This window comes from Monodon monoceros, unplaced genomic scaffold (genome assembly GCF_005190385.1).
Source record: "Monodon monoceros isolate NGI ecotype Baffin Bay Population unplaced genomic scaffold, NGI_Narwhal_1 Super_Scaffold_16, whole genome shotgun sequence".
Lineage (NCBI taxonomy): Eukaryota > Metazoa > Chordata > Mammalia > Artiodactyla > Monodontidae > Monodon > Monodon monoceros.
This window is the reverse complement of record NW_021703772.1, coordinates 11,188,222-11,206,720: the sequence shown is the minus strand read 5'-3', so window position 1 is coordinate 11,206,720 and position 18,499 is coordinate 11,188,222.

Below are 18,499 nucleotides of genomic sequence, written 5' to 3'. Positions count from 1 at the left end.
GGCTGCTGTTATCAGCCTAATGACATCCTCTCCCCACAGTGAGGGAAGTGATTTTATGAACACATTCATGCTGAAGAGTATGGCTTAATACCCAGAGCTTCCAGGGGCAATTACAGGTTGAAAGTGGGCCAGAGAGAGGGGAGACGATGCTCACTCCACAAGAGCAAGGTGGGGTGGGAACTCTGCTAGGGGCTGAGGAGGTGGGGGACCTGCTGAGTCACACCACTGGCCTGCCACTCACCCGACCCTTTCACAAGGTGGTCCCAGACAGCTGCATCGTTCCTCTCTTAAGTTAAATGAGTTTGTTTCTGTCAACAAAACCCTTGATGAGGCTGCACAGAGACCAGGGGAAGGATATGGACGTGGAAGTGGATTACAACAATGTGAGCAATGTGAACTTCTTGCCAAGAGCGTATTGGATTTGACGGTCCTCTACCTCCTGCCTCAGCCTAGAATGCATGGGATTTATCTTCTTCCTGAGTTGCTACCAGGGTTTGTGAGTAATGTTCTTATAGAAAGGGCTATCCTGGGTAGGCAATTACTGAGGCTTGGCCATCTTTCAAAGGGTAGTCTTAATGGGGTGACATCGGTTGACTCTACATCTAGAACATTCTTTCCATCTGCTGACCATGGATTGTGCACTAACTCCACAAGTCATTGTTCTCTCTGTGCATCTCAGAGACCTAGGACTATGCCCGTGGCTCCTGGGCTGAGAAGAGACCCCTGGCTCATCTATCTTTCCACCTGAAAACTGTCCTCCCATCCAAGTATTGATATCAACCAGGCCCGACCCTGCTTAGCTTCCGACATCAGGTGAGACGGGGTGCGTTCAGCGTGCCAGGACCATAGACACAACTGTTCTAATAGTGCTGCCCCATTGGGTTTAGTTGGGAAGGTCAAGCAGAGAAAGACAGTATAAGTAAGCAGGAGGGCAGAGCCTTTTGTCTGTTTGGGTCATTGCTCTATCCCTGTGCCTAGAAGAGCTCTCCACACAGTAAGTCTCGTAGAAGGAAGGGGATGAACCTCTGAGAAGCAGGAAAGCTCTGTCTGGGTTTCCTGAGGGCCCTTCCTAGTAGCATCAGGTAAAAGCCAAGGAGGTTTTCAACTGTACAAGCACCTTGCATTCAGTTGCTCATCTGTAAAGTGGGATAACAATGCTACCTGCATGTGTGGGCTTTTTGTGGGTACCAAGGGCTTTGATACCTGGAAGGGACTTGGCGCCTTGCTGGGCACAGAGCTGCCGCTCAAACATGTCATTTTCCCTCCCTCGGCTCTCTCCACATGGCAGGCCCCACAGTGATTCGGGCTTAATGAGGAGAAAATGAGGGAGGGTGTCTGAGTTTAGCTGAAAACAACTGAGAAACACCTGGGTGGGGGGGGGTCACGCGTGGGCCCGAGGATGCTGGGCTTCCTTCTCTCCTCCTTTTCCAGCCCCTTCCCACAGAAACAGACGCATGCTCCAAAGCTAGTTTTTCTGCCGGAGAAAATGAGAGAAGGCATCTAAGCGAACACGCGCAGGAGTCCTTTAACCGAGCAGGGCTGAGAAGAGCAGCTGGAGTCTCCCGGTTTAGCTGCAGCAGGAGCTCCTACACCCTTTCTGAGACCCTGTCTCACCTGCTGGTGATGCTTCAGCCTCCAGGGCCACGGCCCCTGTCCCCGCCCGCTGCCTGCTGCCCCCTGGGAGACTCTGAGACTCTGGGCGGCTGGTATCTGGCTGTTCTTCTCCCTCCCCCCACCCACTGCCCAGGGTCTCCTCGTCAAGCACTTGCCTCACTGCATAGCCCTTCTCAACCCTGGCCAGTTACTACGACTGTGAACTTGACTCGCATCATCATCACCGGGGGTTTGGGGAAAATACGGCTTCCGGGACTCCAGCGCTAAAGTGTGATTCAGTAGGCACAGTGAGGCCTAGGCATCTGCATTTAGAGGCGCTGAGTGAGTCTGATGCCAGAGGCCCAAGAACCCCTCCTCCCTTTCCAGGCACTGGGCTGAGCAGCTGCACGCCAGTGTGGTGGGGGAGGTGGCGGGAACCATCCAGGGAGCGTTCCCACACCTACACATACACCTATTACCCCCAATTCTCTGCTGGACCTCTAGGCCCTGGAGAGCCCAGGACGGGTGGAAGAATCCTCAGGGGATTCCGACGTTTCAGATAGGACTGTCCAATCCTGCCCCACCCACTATCCCCTTGACGCGCACACAGCACTCCGTCTGTGACCTGTTCTGTCCCATCCAGCCTAAGCTGCTTATCCAACAGTGTCTGTGTTCAGCCCTGAACAAAGCACCATGGCTCTGGCTCCTTCAGTCACCACAGCGATTAATATATATTTAAATATGTATACATCTTTTTATTATACATTTTATGTATAATAAATATACATTTATTTTATGTATAATAATATACATATTATACATTTATACATATTATGTTAAATTATAATATAATGTTAATATATTTTATTATATATTTATGTTATATCAAATTATATTATATTTATATTATATATAAATATAATTTATATATTATAAAATTTATAAATTTATATATTTATGTTATATATAATATATAGTTTATATATTACATAAAATATATTGATATATATTTACATATTACGTATAAAATACGATCTATTTATATATAATATGATATATAATTAATTATAATTCTATATTCTGTAATACAGTAATGCCCAACTTATCAATGGTTCAAATTAGGATATTTTGACTCTATGATGGTGCGAAAGTGACATGCCTTCAGTAGACAGTGCACTTTGCACTCTGAATTTTGATCCTTTCCCAGGCTAGTGACATGTGGTCTAACCCATCCCTTCTCGTCATGCTGGGCAGTGGCAGCCTCCACTCAGCCAGGCGATCAGGGTGAACAACCGGCACACTTACCACCTTTCTGGACCCTGACAACCATTCTGCCTTTCACTTTCAGTACAGTATTCCATGCGTTACATGAGACATTCAATACTTTAGTATAAAACAGGCTTTGTAGTAGATGATTTTGCCCAACTGTAGACTAATGTAAATGTTCTGAGCACGTTTAAGGTAGGTGAGGCTAAGCTGTGCTGTTTGGTAGGTCAGGTGCATTAAACGCATTGTTGACTTAGGATATGTTCACCTTCTGATGGGTTTATTGAGGCCTAACCCTAACCCTTGTAAGTCAAGGAAGATCTGTATACAATATATTATATATATAAAATTTACATAAAATTAGGATTGTTCTAAGGATTAGAGACAAATAATTATATAAAGCAACTATATTATAGATTATATATATATATATGGCCCCCAATTTCTCAGACATGGGAACTGAACCTCCCCAGAGCTCATGGCCACTCAGCTAAAAAGGGTTAAATCTGAGTTCAGGGTTGGGTCTGTTGGCTCCAAGTTTATCTTACTTTTCCCTGAGGGGTAGATGCCTCCTACTTCCGTGGCACCATGCCCACCATCTCCACATTTTTCTTCTTCTCATTTCCTTGCCAGCTACCCCAGAAAGCGCTGTCAATATGGGCTCTAGGATTCCAACCGAACAACCTGGGTCCCGCCCAAATCCTCTCTCTCTTAGTGGAGAAGCCTGAGGCTACTGGCCTCACAATGCTTGGAAGTACTAGTTATCATCTTTTGTTTTTATCTTACTGAGGAGATGCTGCTCTTTCTGTCATCATGACTATGACTATGATAATCAAATCACTTATGCAATTTCTTTCTACAATTTTTACATTTGGAAAATTATTTTAAAAATTTAAATTGAAGTACAGCTGATTTACAATATTGTGTTAGCTTCAGCTGTACAACAAAGTGATTCAGTTTATATATATATATATTTATTTTTTTCAGATTCTTTTCCATCACAGGTTATTACAAGATATTGAAAACAGTTCCCTGTGCTATACGGTAGGTCCTTGATGCTTATCTGTTTTACCTATAGTAGTTTGTGTCTGTTAATCCCATACTCCTAATTTGTCCCTTTTGCCTTCCCTCTCTCTTTGGATAAAAACAAGCTTGTTTTCTATGTCCGAGTGTGCTTCTGTTTTGTATATACATTCATTTGTATTATTTTTTAGATTCCACATATAAGTGATATTATATAGTATTTGTCTTTCTCTGTCTGATTTATTTCACTAAGCATAATATTCTCTAGGTCCATCCATGTGGCTGCAAATGGTAGTATTTCATTCTGAGTAATATTCCATTGTGTATATACATACCACATCTTCTTTTTTTTTTTTTTTTTAACACGTTAACTTATCCTTCCTTCCTTTCTGGCTGCATTGGGTCTTCGTTGCTGCACACGGGCTTTCTCTAGTTGTAGCAAGCGGGGGCTACTCTTCGTTGTGGTGCACAGGCTTCTCATTGCAGTGGCTTCTCTTGTTGTGGAGCATGGCCTCTAGGCATGCGGGCTTCAGTAGTTGTGGCGCGTGGGCTCATTAGATGTGGCTCGCGGGCTCTAGAGAGCAGGCTTGGTAGTTGTGGCGCACAGGCTTAGTTGCTCCGTGGCATGTTAGATCTTCCCGGACCAGGGCTTGAACAAGTATCCCCTGCATTGGCAGGTGGATTCTTAACCACTGTGCCACCAGGGAAGTCCCATACCACATCTTCTTAATCCTATTGTCTGTTGCTGGATACTTTGGTTGCTTCCATGTCTTGGCTGTTATAAATAGTGCTGCTATGAATACTGGGATGCAGGTGTCATTTCGAATTAGTGTTTTCATTTTTTCCGGATATATACCCAGGAGTGAAATTGCTGGATCATGTGGTAGCTCTATTTTTAGTTTTTAAGGAATCTCTATACTGTCTTCCACAATGGCTGCAAATTATTTTAATTTTTCTTTGACAATTTTGTGAAGTAGATAGAGGAGGTGGTATTGTCCTTGTTTTATATATAAGGAAACTGAGGGCCAGAGGCAATAAGATTTGTGCCGGTTTTCACATTTAACCAACATTAAAACCTGAACTTGGACTCAGTTTTTCTAATTACAAGTTCAGTAATCTTTCCTCTTACACTGTGTTGAGAGTGCCTGGCTATATCCTCAAAATTCCAATTCAAATTTATTTTAAATAGTGTTTTTCAGATTGTCAGTATCAAAAAATTTTAGTGGGTTGCCAACAGGATTAAAAAAAGTGTTTCAGAAAAACATTAAATATCAAAGCGCACTGCAGAGTACGCCTGTGTTTTCCAAAACTTCTGTTTGGGATATATCAATACAGTTGACCCTTGAACCACGGGGGGTTAGGGGTGCCTACTTTCCTTGCCGTTGAAAATCCAAGTATAACTTATAGTCAGCCTTCTGTGTTCGCAGTTTCACCCTATCCATGATTCTGGATCCGCGGATTCAACCAACCAGCTTGGGCACTACTGGAGTATTTACTATTGAAAAAAGTCTGTAAATAAGCAGACCTGTGCAACTCAAAACCATGTTGTTCAAGGGTCAACTGTATATATATATGACCACACTGTACATTATATTGCTGTGGATACAGCCAGTGGGTTAGAAGTTTCAGAGGAAAGAATAAGACTAAGTATTGAATGACATCCCTCATAAGCACACCTGTTTACATCATCATAGACCACCTATTCTATCTGGAAGGACCACAGCCTTCAGGGCAATGTACCATTCTGGAACAGGCTGGGTTCTTTGCTACTTGACCACTTATCATTCCACTTGGACCCCATAAAGTTATCCTCCTTCTAAAGAGTACTCTAAGCTTCCCTTTGCTTCATTGAATCTAACCTGAGGACATGAATCAGGTTGATTTTCTGAGTTGGCACTTTTGAAAGATGTTTTTCTTTCCCCTTTCTGCATTTTCTAAATAAGATAATCCTTTCCAAAGCTGCTCCTGTGGCAGTAATTCTCACATATTACTCACATGCTCCGTCACTGTTTTAAAAAAGGTACAAGGACACTGTGCGGGCAATAGATTAAAGGAAAAAAAAAAAAAAAAAAAAGGGGCAGTCTCCAAACAAAAGTCAGCCTATCTGGCTACCGTGACTCGAAATCTACAATGAAGACAGCGCAAGTAACATGAGAGGCTGTATGAAACAGCAGAGACTTGGAGCAGCTACATCTACCATAGAGACTTCCTTGGTGGCCTGGGATGCCCTGGAGCACTCTTCAGAGGGCAAACTCCAGCTGACACAGCAGATGGAGCAGGTGAGCCCTGAGCTTTAGCTTCTGCGTCACTCCTGAGCCACGGTGGCCCCAGGCAGGTTGCAGTCTCCCTGTGCCTCCTACCCCGCAGGCCAGACCCAGCTGTGCTATCTGCACACATGGGGGGCACATCACACGGGCCCTGGGCGTACACTGCCATGTGCACCACTGGGGTGACCAGCCAGCCCATGTGACCTGGAACGAACCCCAAAGACCACCAACACCTTTGTGATGGGAAGCGACCCACCTAAATTACTTTGGGATCTATGTGTTCCTTTCTCTTTTTGCTGGCAGGGGGATAATGATTTTTTTTTCTTTAAAATCCACAGCCATCCCACCAGGGATCCTTCATATTCTACTGTTGAATCTTCAGCATCTCTCAATCTCTAATTTGGATCTAGTCCTAGAAGGTCCCACATTTTTACTGCTGCTTCTCTTTCTTCAAGGTATGTGGAGACAGTAACCTTCTTAACATAACAATCCCCTTCTAATCTGACTTCATTTTGAGGTGCTCAGAGGCTTTTCTTCATCTCCTAAAAAAATTAAGATTTACTTTCGACTATGATCAAGTTGGGCTGGTTGTTTCCATCTGCCTTGGAAAAATTTTTCTATGCAACCTCTTAACTGTTTTTAGTGTCTTGGTATCAGAGTTCAATTTTTCCTCTCCTCTTTTATTCCAATAATTACTATGTTGTTGACTTTTTCCATTTCTTTTGTTCTTTAATCACATCCTTAAATCTTTCCAACTGGTTTCAGGCCAACACTCTTTTCTATATGAATGTGCATAGCTTTAGGAATAATCCTAAGTGTTTCCCTAATTTATAATATCATCCCTGAAACTCCCATTTTTCTTATATTGACTGCAAAAGAAGTTCATTTGTCATTATAATTCTATGGTATGGGGAAAATAAAACTTTTTTTTAATGGAAAGCAAACAAAAATATTGACTTTGTTGCCAGGATCCCATTTTGAGTGAGTTTCAAGGTTAACCTAGAATGCACATTTCCTGGTTCCTCTACCAGGGAGTCCAGAGCCCTCCACTTTGCTGTATGTCCTTCAGTTAGTCTTAACTTGTAGACTCATTGTGTGAAATAAACCTTTTCCATGTTTGTGCACATAAACATTTTCATGTATTATTCCTGTATACCACAGGGACCCATATTGGGCCTATGACAACTTGGACTTCATCTAAATTTCAGGCATGGACAGTGTCCTATTTCCTAATCCATAGGCTGTGAATATATACATAAAAATTCTTATGGCCACAAATTTCTAAATACATATTTCCAGTGGCATAGGACAGGCAGCTATTAAAAAGCAAGAACTGTAGAAATTGACGCACACCAGTAGGCTTCCTGGCTCTGAGATCTGGGTGGGCTTCCTAGCTAAAAGGGACCTTAGTTGATCACATCCCCCCACCCACTCCCAGAAGATGGAATTCTGCTCCCAGAGCCAAAGTTTTCAGAGCTGCGGGGCTCCCTGAGGCAGGGGTCAAGACCTTCCCCCAAACCGGTTTTGCAATGGTTCCCACAACAGAGGGCCTGGAGTATAAGGGACTGGGTCAGCAGAAAGGATTCATTTTATTATATCCTCTTCCATGCTTGTTTAGAAGATGCTGCCAGAACTCAATGAGATGCTAATAATTTTGAAGGAAACTATCTAGAAGCCTCAGTCTCCACCCAGTTCCTATGCACCCCTCCTTACTAATCATTCCATTCATCTCGGAGAGGGTGCTTGACAAGACGACCAGCACCCGACAAGTGGGCATAATTTTCAGAACCTTCACTGTAGTCAGAACACCTATCTCAAATACCAGAGCAAGAGATTGATAATTTAAAATAATTTTGAATCTCACAGCCTCTAAATTCCAAAGGGCTTGGGCAGCGGGGCAAGTAGACGACGTTTGCAAAAGGTTTCACTCCCCAAGGCCCAAAGCTTTTGTAAAAACAGAGGTAGAACCAATATTTGTTACGTTTTCCAAAAAGCTCAAGCTCCCCTTTTGGGTTTTCAACACTGCCAGGCCAAGCTTCTCCACCAGCTAGAAGCAAATCAAAAATTTAACCACCGAAAACTGAAACATTCGCTTTTTGCTGATTGAGAATAACAACTAATTATGCTTTTTAATCTACTTCCTACTAAAATAGAAGAAAATATGACTTTGAGTAAGATATCCAGCTCAAAGAGCTGCAGTCTGCTTAAGTCAAGGCAAGGCCGTGCTGGAGGAAGGGCCGGGGAAGTGACTCCCGGGAACCGCTTAGCTATTGTTCTCTACTGCAGAGTCAGGGCTGGAGGGTGATTGCAGCGGCTTCTAGCGAACTACTGCATTTTAGCTGTGACTTCATCGTATTTCAAATGCGTTTTACTTATCTCTGTCTCACTCTCTGCAGAAAAACGAATTTGACCTCGTAAACTCTAGTATCGTAGAGGACCATCGAGAAGAAAACGTATCTCTGTGACCTAAGGACTGGTAAATATTTCATTGCAGTGACAGCAAGGACACAACTTGAAAAAGAGTGATACACTGAATTTCATCAAAAAAAACCCATATTTACTCTTCAAGAGATACCATTAAGAAACTGGAAAGAAAAACCACAGAGAACACTTCCCAACCACTAGAGGGTCTAAGTACAAAAACACTAGCATGCCAAATGTTCACAAAGATTTAGAGCAACTGGGTTTGTACACGTAGCCTGTGAGAATGTGAAATGGTACCAACTCTTTGGAAAACCTTTTGGCAATCTATACAAGAAAGTTCAAGTATTCATAATAGCAAAAGAAAAAAAAGGGAAGCAACTGAAATGTCCATTAAAAGGTGAATGAATAAACAATGCTGTATATTTAAGCAACCAATACAGATTTAATCAGCAATGGAAAGGAACGAACTATTGCAAAAATTTGGTTGAATGTGGAAAACATTATGCTGTCCCAAAGAATCCAGACTTAAAACTGTATGCTTCCATTAATACATATAAAGTCCTAAAACAAGCAAAACTAGTCTGTAGTGGTAGAAATTGGATCAGTGGTTGCCTGGGGTAGGAGATGATAAGGGAGGGACTGACTACAGTGGAATACAAGGGAAATTTCTGGAGTGATGAAAATACTCTACATCTTGATTGTAGCGCAATTACAAACTTACATTTGTCAAAATTCATTTGCATTTTATGTACATTTTATTATACGCAAGTAAACTATACCTCAATAAAGATAATTTGAAAAAAAAGAACGAATCATTGATACTTGGAATGAGGCGAAATAAATCTCAAATATTATGCTGCCTAAAAAGAATCCAGACACAAAAAGGACACCCTTATATGATTCTACTACTGAGAGAAATCAGAACAGTTGTCACCTCTGGGGGCAGGTGGGGTGGGAACTGTCTGTAAAGGGGCATGAGGGAATTTTCTGGGGGTGATGAAATATCTTGATAATATCTTGATAAATATCTTATATCTTGATAAGCTATAGTTACATGGGTGTATACAATTATAAACACTCAAACTTAAAATCTATACTTTATATTGTGTATACATTATACCTCAGTTAAAAGAAATACACCTGCTTCCCCCCCATCAGAGCATTTTGCTGTGTAGGACTCCCCAAAAGTTGCACTTTTCTTATTGGTGCAACAACTAAGGTTTTTCCAAATTCTACATCGGGGCAAGGCCTCTATTTAATCCAAAAAAAGAACATCATCTTTGAAACTGGGTCTGTCCTAGAATATTGGAATGGAAACAGTGACCATAAATCAAATATAGGACAGGCCAACAAACTTTGTAAGTCTGGGCACATATAACATCCTTCAAAATAATACAGATAGAATCAGAGTTACCTGCTCCTTCTGTGCCCTGAACCTAGTCCAGTTTCCTGCCTTGAGATCCAGCTTCGGCTCCTTCCTGCTGCCAGCCCCTGCGAGTCCCTGTCACAATGCCCCTTCCTTTCATTGGCGTTTCAAGCCCTCCTCCTTCAGAATGGAGCTGTCAGAAGCAATGGCTTTATATGCACCAAACCTCACCCCCCTTCTGATGGCTTCATACTCTGGAACCCACCCTGTTCCGTAGCCACCCTCTTTAGAATGCCATTGAATAAAACAGACAAAGAGATTCAGATCTCTCTAAAACACAGATAATTAGGGAGGTAAAAATAACAAAACACTCCCCTCTTGAGTGCTATTACTAAAGTAATCTAATTTAGTCTCTCTAGAATTTTGTATGAAGTGACTTAGAATCTAAGGAAACTATGAAGTAGTCCTATATCACCCACCACCCACTCATAATCCTTCAGGTAGCCCCCTTCCCCCAAACCAAACCAAAGTGAAACCAAAACCATGGAATCAGCACTGAAATGAAGCACACACACAACTTCAAAACTCCACACAACTTTAAAAGGTAATTAGGTCCAGATATTCAATATGCAGGCTCGAATAGTTCTGCTTTTGGTCAAAACTACAGCAAGAGTAGATACAGGTGACCTTTAAACTGTACCCTTCGAATTCCATTTTATCATATGTGGCACTCTTTTTTTACTTGCACGAAACATATGCTGAGGAATTAATCATCCCCTCCCAGATTGTTTATTCTCTGTATGTCTATGCTTAGATCAATCTGGTCTTAGGTGCAGCTGGAGGAATATGCCTATCAAACCATCACCCTGGCGAAGTCACCCCATCACATCTAACCACTGAAATGCAGTGTGGTAATTAGTCAAAGGCACGGGGTGGGGTGGAGGTGGAGGGAAAAAGTGCTTCAAGGAAAAACTAGGCATTGTCTGAGCTATTTTGCTACTTTGCACAGTAATTGTAGTAACTCAGAGGCAATGTGAAATAACTCTTGTCTGTAGACATGAAAATGAGTGCTGTCCGAGGAAGGTAATAGCCTTCTTCCCCTCACCTCCATGGAAAACCAGTTTTACCTCCATTTCAACATTCCTGATCTATAAATGTTACCAATTCTTTGGATTCTCCTTTGATCTGGTTCTAACAGCCTACCAGTTTCCTCATTAATGAGTTAATAAAACCTTTAACATGTGTTTATTTTTCAATCTGTATGAGAGTCATGACTATCTCTTTCTGAAAAGTATCTTTTAATACTTAAGTAGTCACTGTGCCTCCAGCGCATGCAAATAACCTCCAATTTATTCTTCTGAATCTAAATGATTTGCGACTAGTTGTTAAATTACCGAATGAGCTTTGATCTTTTGACATCTCACTGCAGACTACCCAGCATTACGCTTGTTAATTTAATTTTTTTTATTGGGATATAGTTGTTTTACAATGTTGTCATAGTTTCTACTGTACAGCAAAGTGAAGCAGAGTTCCCTGTGCTATACAGAACATTCTCATTAGTTATCTATTTTGTACATATTTTGTTTATTTAATTCTTTTCCCTAGGTTTGTGTCTGCGGTAGCCAGTGTGGTCCCGTGGAAAGAGCATAGGTTTAGAGTCTGAAGCCCATTTTCCTCCTGGCCCCGCCCGCTGATGGCAGTCATTTAACTTTTTCCAGCCCTCTCTTAAAAATGGGGATAATCGGGCTTCCCTGGTGGTGCAGTGGTTGAGAATCTGCCTGCCAATGCAGGGGACACGGGTTCGAGCCCTGGTCCGGGAAGATCCCACATGCCGCGGAGCAACTAGGCCCATGAGCCACAACTACTGAGCCTGCGCGTCTGGAGCCTGTGCTCCACAACGAGAGAGGCCGCGATAGTGAGAGGTCCGCGCACTGCGATGAAGAGTGGCCCCCGCTCGCCGCAACTAGAGAAAGCCCTCGCACAGAAACGAAGACCCAACGCAGCAAAAATAAATTAATTAATTAAAAAAAATGGGGATAATCACACCCACCCCATAAGGTTATTTCAGGAACTGCTCCATCTGGTTCTTGGCCCATATGAGGTGCTCAACACAGCTTCCTTCCCGTCTCCCTCATGCAAGCACGCCTTGCATATCCAACCAGAACGAACACAGCTGGGCCCTCATAGTTCAGAGACAGTAATTTCAGAAAGGTACACAGTAGCTAATTTCACCTAAACTGCTAAGGGGCAGTGAGCCAAATCAATTCATCTTTAAATACTTAGGCTTGAATTGCATTTACCGTTACCTAACCTTGAGAAACCACTGTTGGCCCATAACCAATAATGACCGAAAGAAATTAGTATTTTTGTCCATTTCAGCTACCACTAAGGCAGCTTGAAAAAACAAACAAACATGTAAGCGTACTTCCCAGCTACCGTGAGTGGGTTCAATAAAGCTAATATTGCAATAAAGCGAGTCACAGGAGTTTTTTGGTTTCCCAGGGCATATAAGAATTATGTGTACACTATATCGTATCCTATTAAGTGTGCAATAGCGTTGTCTAAAAAACCCACGTACGTACCTTGACTTAAAAATACTTTAATGCTGGGCTTCCCTGGTGGCGCAGTGGTTGGGAGTCCGCCTGCCAATGCAGGGGATACGGGTTCATGCCCTGGTCCGCGAAGATCCCACCTGCCGCGGAGCGGCTGGGCCCGTGAGCCGTGGCCGCTGAGCCTGCGCGCCCGGGGCCTGTGTTCCGCAACGGGAAAGGCCACAGCATCTCAAAATACTTTAGTGCTAAATAAATGCTAACCATCATCCGAGCCTTCAGCAAGTGGTGGTAGTAACATCAAAAGTCACAGATCACATAACAAATACAATAATAATAAAAAAGTTGAAAGTACTGTGAAAATTACCAAAATGTGACACAGAGACACAGAAGTGAGCAAAAGTATTTAAAAAACTCCATAAAGGGAAGTATGTCTGTATTTGGAAGTTATGTTTTGGTCTACTTAAAACACGTACCTTAACGAAGACATACATTTTGCCTTACGAGACACCAATATGTTCTGTTGTCTGCAGAAGCAAAACACTTCTGTGTATTTTTAGAAAACATTATTTCCTTCACCCTTTTCAAATTTTAAGCGCTCCACGAGCTCAAACCTTTTGCATATTTACGGCAGCAACATGGACTTGATAAGTAATTGTTACACGTTTTTAATGAATTAGGTATCCTTTCCAGAAATATTGTCGTAAGATACGACTGTATTATTTTAAAATTTCAGTTAAAGTAGTCTCAATAGGGTCCCGGACCTCTTACCTTTAAAGTCCCCTTTCTTTTCCTCACTAGGACCTTTTCGACATTCTTGGATGGGGATTTGGAATTGTGTGCTAAGATTTCCTTTTAGTTAAAAGCTGTGACCATGGATGTAACTATGGGGAATGCTGGCCCTTTACCAGAATTCAGGTTTTATTTAATCTGCTTTTCCAGATGGTTGAAAGTAGCAATTCTAGCCAAACCTACTTGGGCAAATCTCAGCACTGTGGATGGCAGAGCTATGGATCCGAAGGGGAGTAGCAGCAGGAAGCAGCTGGCTGTCCGCCAAAGGCCCAGGGATGTAACCCAGGCCAGTCCTAACCCTCCTGCTACAGCGCAGGTACCCGCCCCGCTCAAGCTCCCGAAACTGGGGGAAGGAGTGGCGAGGCGGCCGAGGGATGAAGGTATTTCTTCAATTAATTTACCTCCTGGAGACATTCTTACCTACAGGAGGGGATTTCTGCTCGCCAGCTTGCTCACAGCCCGGGATATCAAGGCCCCGGGACCAGCACCCTCAGCAGTCGGGTATGATGAAGCCAGGCTCTAAAGGTAGCAGCGGGGGCGGGCCCGGAGGCGGGGCAAGGGCGTGGCCGGCCCTTCTCGGAGCCGGTGGCCCCGCCCCAAAGTTTTGTGTGGGCTCTTTACAAGCTTCCAGAACCTTTGAACTACAGGCAGGAATCCGCGGTCTGCGGGAAAACAGCTCTGTACCTGAAAAGACCAACTGAAAGTAGTATGTTGATACCCAACGAAATAAAGCAAGATGAGCAGAATGCAGTGTCATTTCGTATAAATCCATCTATTCCAAAAACTTACGAGGGAGGCTCAGTCATGATTCCCATGTTGCAAATAAAGTGAGGCTGAAGGAAATAAGACTGGTAAATAGAGAAGTCTGGATTTTTGTCAGAATATCCTAATTCCAGAGCCAATGTTTATAGCCATTGTTTTTGTTTTTGTTTTTAACGGTGGCGAGGTGGTGGTTTTCTGGAGCTTTGAGAATTTTCTAATACAAATAGTCCATTTATTAAATACTTTTTATTAAGCAGAGATTTTTAAAAAAGCATTATGAAGTTCTCATTGGTTAAAATAGATTTTTGTTTTTAAACTTTTTCTCTTTATTTGTTGCTGGGAATAGAAAACTCTCTCCAAAGATGAACACTGCTTGGTTTCTAAAGGCTCCTAGTGAGAATGGAATTGATTAAAAGTCTCCCCAGGTGTCTTGGGTCACTAAGTCCTATTGGCTTAGATTTTCTATTCTCATCCTCCTGTAACTTTTAAGAAGTCTGCCTATAAATTACCAGGATGCACCACAGGAGTGGCAATGAGTAAACTGTAGGGCCCTCCCAGGGAAAACTGAAGTTTTCTTAAAGGTGAGGGTGTCATGCCTTTCCTCTACACACCTCCCCGAGAGACCTCCTCACCTTGGACCTTGAGGAGTTTACTGCTGTGCTTCTCCGATCTCTCTTAGCCATAGTCTAAGCCAGAGAGAGATGATGAGGAATTCTTTCATTCATAGAAACCTAAACATATTTGCTGAGGACTCCATTCTGTATGATCCAGTGGTGGGAGGGGGGTGGGTGAGGGCACAGATGACAAGGGATGAGCCATGTGTTAACAGCTGTTGTCTTGGGTGATGGTTCTTCGGAATTTCTTGTACTGTTCTCCACTTTTGTGTGTGTTTGACATTTTCTATGATTAAAAAAGTTTAAAAAAATCATCTGTTCATTATGAAGCTATTTCTCGAGTACATACTATGTGCCAGTCACTGTTCTAGGTGCTAGAGAAATGTCAGTGAACAAGAGTGAGAATCTTTGTACATTCTAGTTGGGTGTGGGGTGAGGCAGAGAGAATGACAAAGGGTAAGCGTGGTAAAGTCATGAATGTTATGGTATGTTAGAAAGTGGTGAGTACTATGGGAAAGAAAAAAGAGTAGAGATCAGATGAGGGTGTAGAATGATGGAGAAGAGGGCAAAGTCCTGAGACTTGGGTACCAATGCTGGGAAAGGACCTGCAGAAAAGGCTGAATAGGAAGGAGAAAAAAAAGGGTACGGTGGTGTTACCAGGGAGGAGGGCGTGGTCAACTGTGTCATTTGTTGCTGGGAGGCTGGGTGAAAAGCCCTGTGGAACGTGTCAACTATTCCTTTGGTTGGCTTATACAGGAAGTGAATTGAGTGTCTCTTACATTGGTACTCATCAAAGTGGCAGCAATAATGTACCCAAAATTCTATTTGAATTGCTGATATAGAATCAATCACTGAGAAAAGGTGACCAGACAAAGAAAACTGAAATAGAAAGCTGTACTGTAATTGACTCTCCATTTCCCTCTCTGATGTTGACTCCTTGAAGGCAAGTGATTGTTTAGCCTCAGACCTCTAGTGCTTGGCTGAATATCTGGCCTAATACAGTACGTATTTGCTGGCTGAATGAGTGAGTAAAAAACACATAGAGGGAGTGAAGCTCTGACCAGCCACAATGCGGCTGTCAACTCTTAAAACCAGAACTCACATGCAGACACAGACGTCACAACAGCATCTGTAGGAGAGCACAGGAATTTCCCTCAATGATATTGACAACTAAAGGTTGGGGATTTCCCCCCAAATTTCTATCTTTATTGTAAAACCAGATATAGGACAGTAGAGGACCAATCATCCATTAACTGAAACCTATCCCGATCTTTGAGTATCACTCTTCGTCTTTTGTGCCGTTGGCCTCACCCATGGGCTGGTATACAACTCATAGAACAGAGAGACATATTAGAATAAGGAAAGATCATTTTTTAATTAAGAAAGAGTTCCTTTTTTTTTTTAACAAAACATAGAAACGGGGAAAAAGTTAGTAAATGTACAACAGGAAAGAACAAAAAATCCATCGTATGTAATGTTTTCAAAAAAACGAAATATTACCTATCATGATTTTACTTCGTTATGTTTATAACATTAATAGATTTTTGACACGAGAGGCTGTGTTCCCACGCACTAATGTTGGTAATGTATGATGGTCTTTCATCTTTTTTTTTCCAAGAGGAGACAAGATTACAAAGATGACAGAGAATAAATACCTCCTTATGCTAAGTTCTGAAGATACAGGGAGAAGAAATTGTCATCATGACACCACACATGGGAAAGAACAAGCCCTGAAACTTAAGCCTAAAAGGGGCAGAAGAGCAGTTCCAAGGCATCAAGGTACCTGGGACAGGAGGAAGAGGGCTGGAGGGATGGAGGAGAGTCTTACCAAATGCTGTGAGCTGAGCTCCCAGCATCTCTTACCCTAGAGGCAGAGCCCATCGGCTACCTAGCAGCAGCATTGCTTCCGGCAGCAGCTCTCGTGCTGGCAGCAGCCCTTCCACAGCCGCAGCCACACGGGCTGCAGCTCCAGGTGCGGCGATGGCGGCAGACCGCGGGGACGCTGCAGCAGCCCCCAGGGCAGCCGTAGTAGCAGGGGCAGCAGCTGGGGCAGCAGCCGACCCGGGAGCATCTGCCGCCACCCCAGCCAAGGCAGCCACCGCACCTTCCACAGCCACAGCTGCCCATGGTGTCGGGAGAGGTGAGGAGGGAGACCCAGGAAGGGAGGGAGGTCTGGTGCCGCCTTCTGCTGGGGGAGGCCCTTATATACTGACAGCCCCCCCTTTTTAAGCCCAATTTCCACAGAAGAATCTCCCAAGACCTTTTATTTACTTCCTTCTTGAGTACCTGCGCCATGATAACTTGTTATTTTTAGCAAGCGGCCTCATAACCTTGAGTCTTCTGTTAGGGATGAAATAGTTGTGTGTTACATCTTTAGTTCAGAAGTAGAAAAGTGATGGCCGACCGTGTAGGGAAAAAGCAGCCCCAGGGGCCTCAGAACGTTGCCTGCATCTCAGACACGACCATCGTAGATGGTTCGAGTTCCCACAAGTGCAGAAGAGTTTCTCCACGATGCCGGGCACCCGAATTGGAGGGCTGGGAGAGTCCTGACAGCCTGCCGGTGGGTGAGAAGTAGATCAAAGGAGGGCATTTTCAGTCTTCTTCCTCTTGCTTTCAAAAGGTAAACTTGGGCTTCCCTGGTGGCGCAGTGGTTGAGAATCTGCCTGCCAATGCAGGGGACACGGGTTGGAGCCCTGGTCTGGGAGGATCCCACATGCTGCGGAGCAACTAGGCCTGTGAGCCACAACTACTAAGCCTGCGCGTCTGGAGCCTGTGCTCCGTAACAAGAGAGGCCGCGATAGTGAGAGGCCCGCGCACCGCGACGAAGAGTGGCCCCCGCTTACCACAACAGGAGAAAGCCCTCGCACAGAAACGAAGACCCAACACAGCCATAAATAAATAATTTTTTTTTTTTTTTTTAAAAAAGGTAAACTTATCAAAGAGGTGCCAGTTGTCAATCCAGGGACACCAACATCCTGGGAGAAGCACGGACCCGCCAAAGCCTGGGCATCTCGGATCCAGAAGCTGCAGTGTAAGTCTCGAGGGAGACTGTGCAGTGGGTCCCTCCCCTGTGAGCTGCCTGGAGCCCTGGGACCAGCCGGGCAGGCCTCAGTTTTCAAGACAGGCAAGCAAGAGCGTATCTCTATGGACGACCGTTCACACCTGCAGGCTACCTGGGGAGAAAGAAGAATGCTGAACAGGTAGAGCCAGCCAGGTGGAGACCATTCATTTCGAATAAACGTTCCCCTGGGCCATGATCGGGCTGAAACGCTGGGCTGGCCACAGGTCTTAAACCTGGAGAGGCATGAGAGAAGGCCAGCCACCGGATGAAATCTTTTTTATTTTTGTTTTCCCAGTTAATTAACAGACACACAACAAGTAGGAACTTCCCTCTCAGCAGATGACTTAGGAGTAGGCTACACAAAATTATATTTTTAGCATCTGACATCACACAAGTTTTTTTTTTTTTTTATAATTTTTAATGATCAAGCAATTCTTCTGGTGAACAAAGAATCTCAGGGAGCCAGAAAAAAACATAGCTGTGTTCTAAGGTGAGGTATAATATGAGATATAATACATTTAGGGATGCTGACTCTTTCCCTTTTGGGTCTGGCTTTTCACTTATTTTTCCAAGAGGTTTTTGTAACTTAAGGGTTAGTAATGAATCCCAGTAGAGAGAAAAACAATCTTCTTTTTTTTTCTAACCCGCGATGACTAAGAAGTATATGTAGAAACATGGGACTTTTACCTGGCCCTAGATTCAGACTCTCATGGTCATACAAAATGAAGATTGTTTTAAAATTTTCATTGCAGGCATTTATCTAATTCAACAGCTGACTGTTG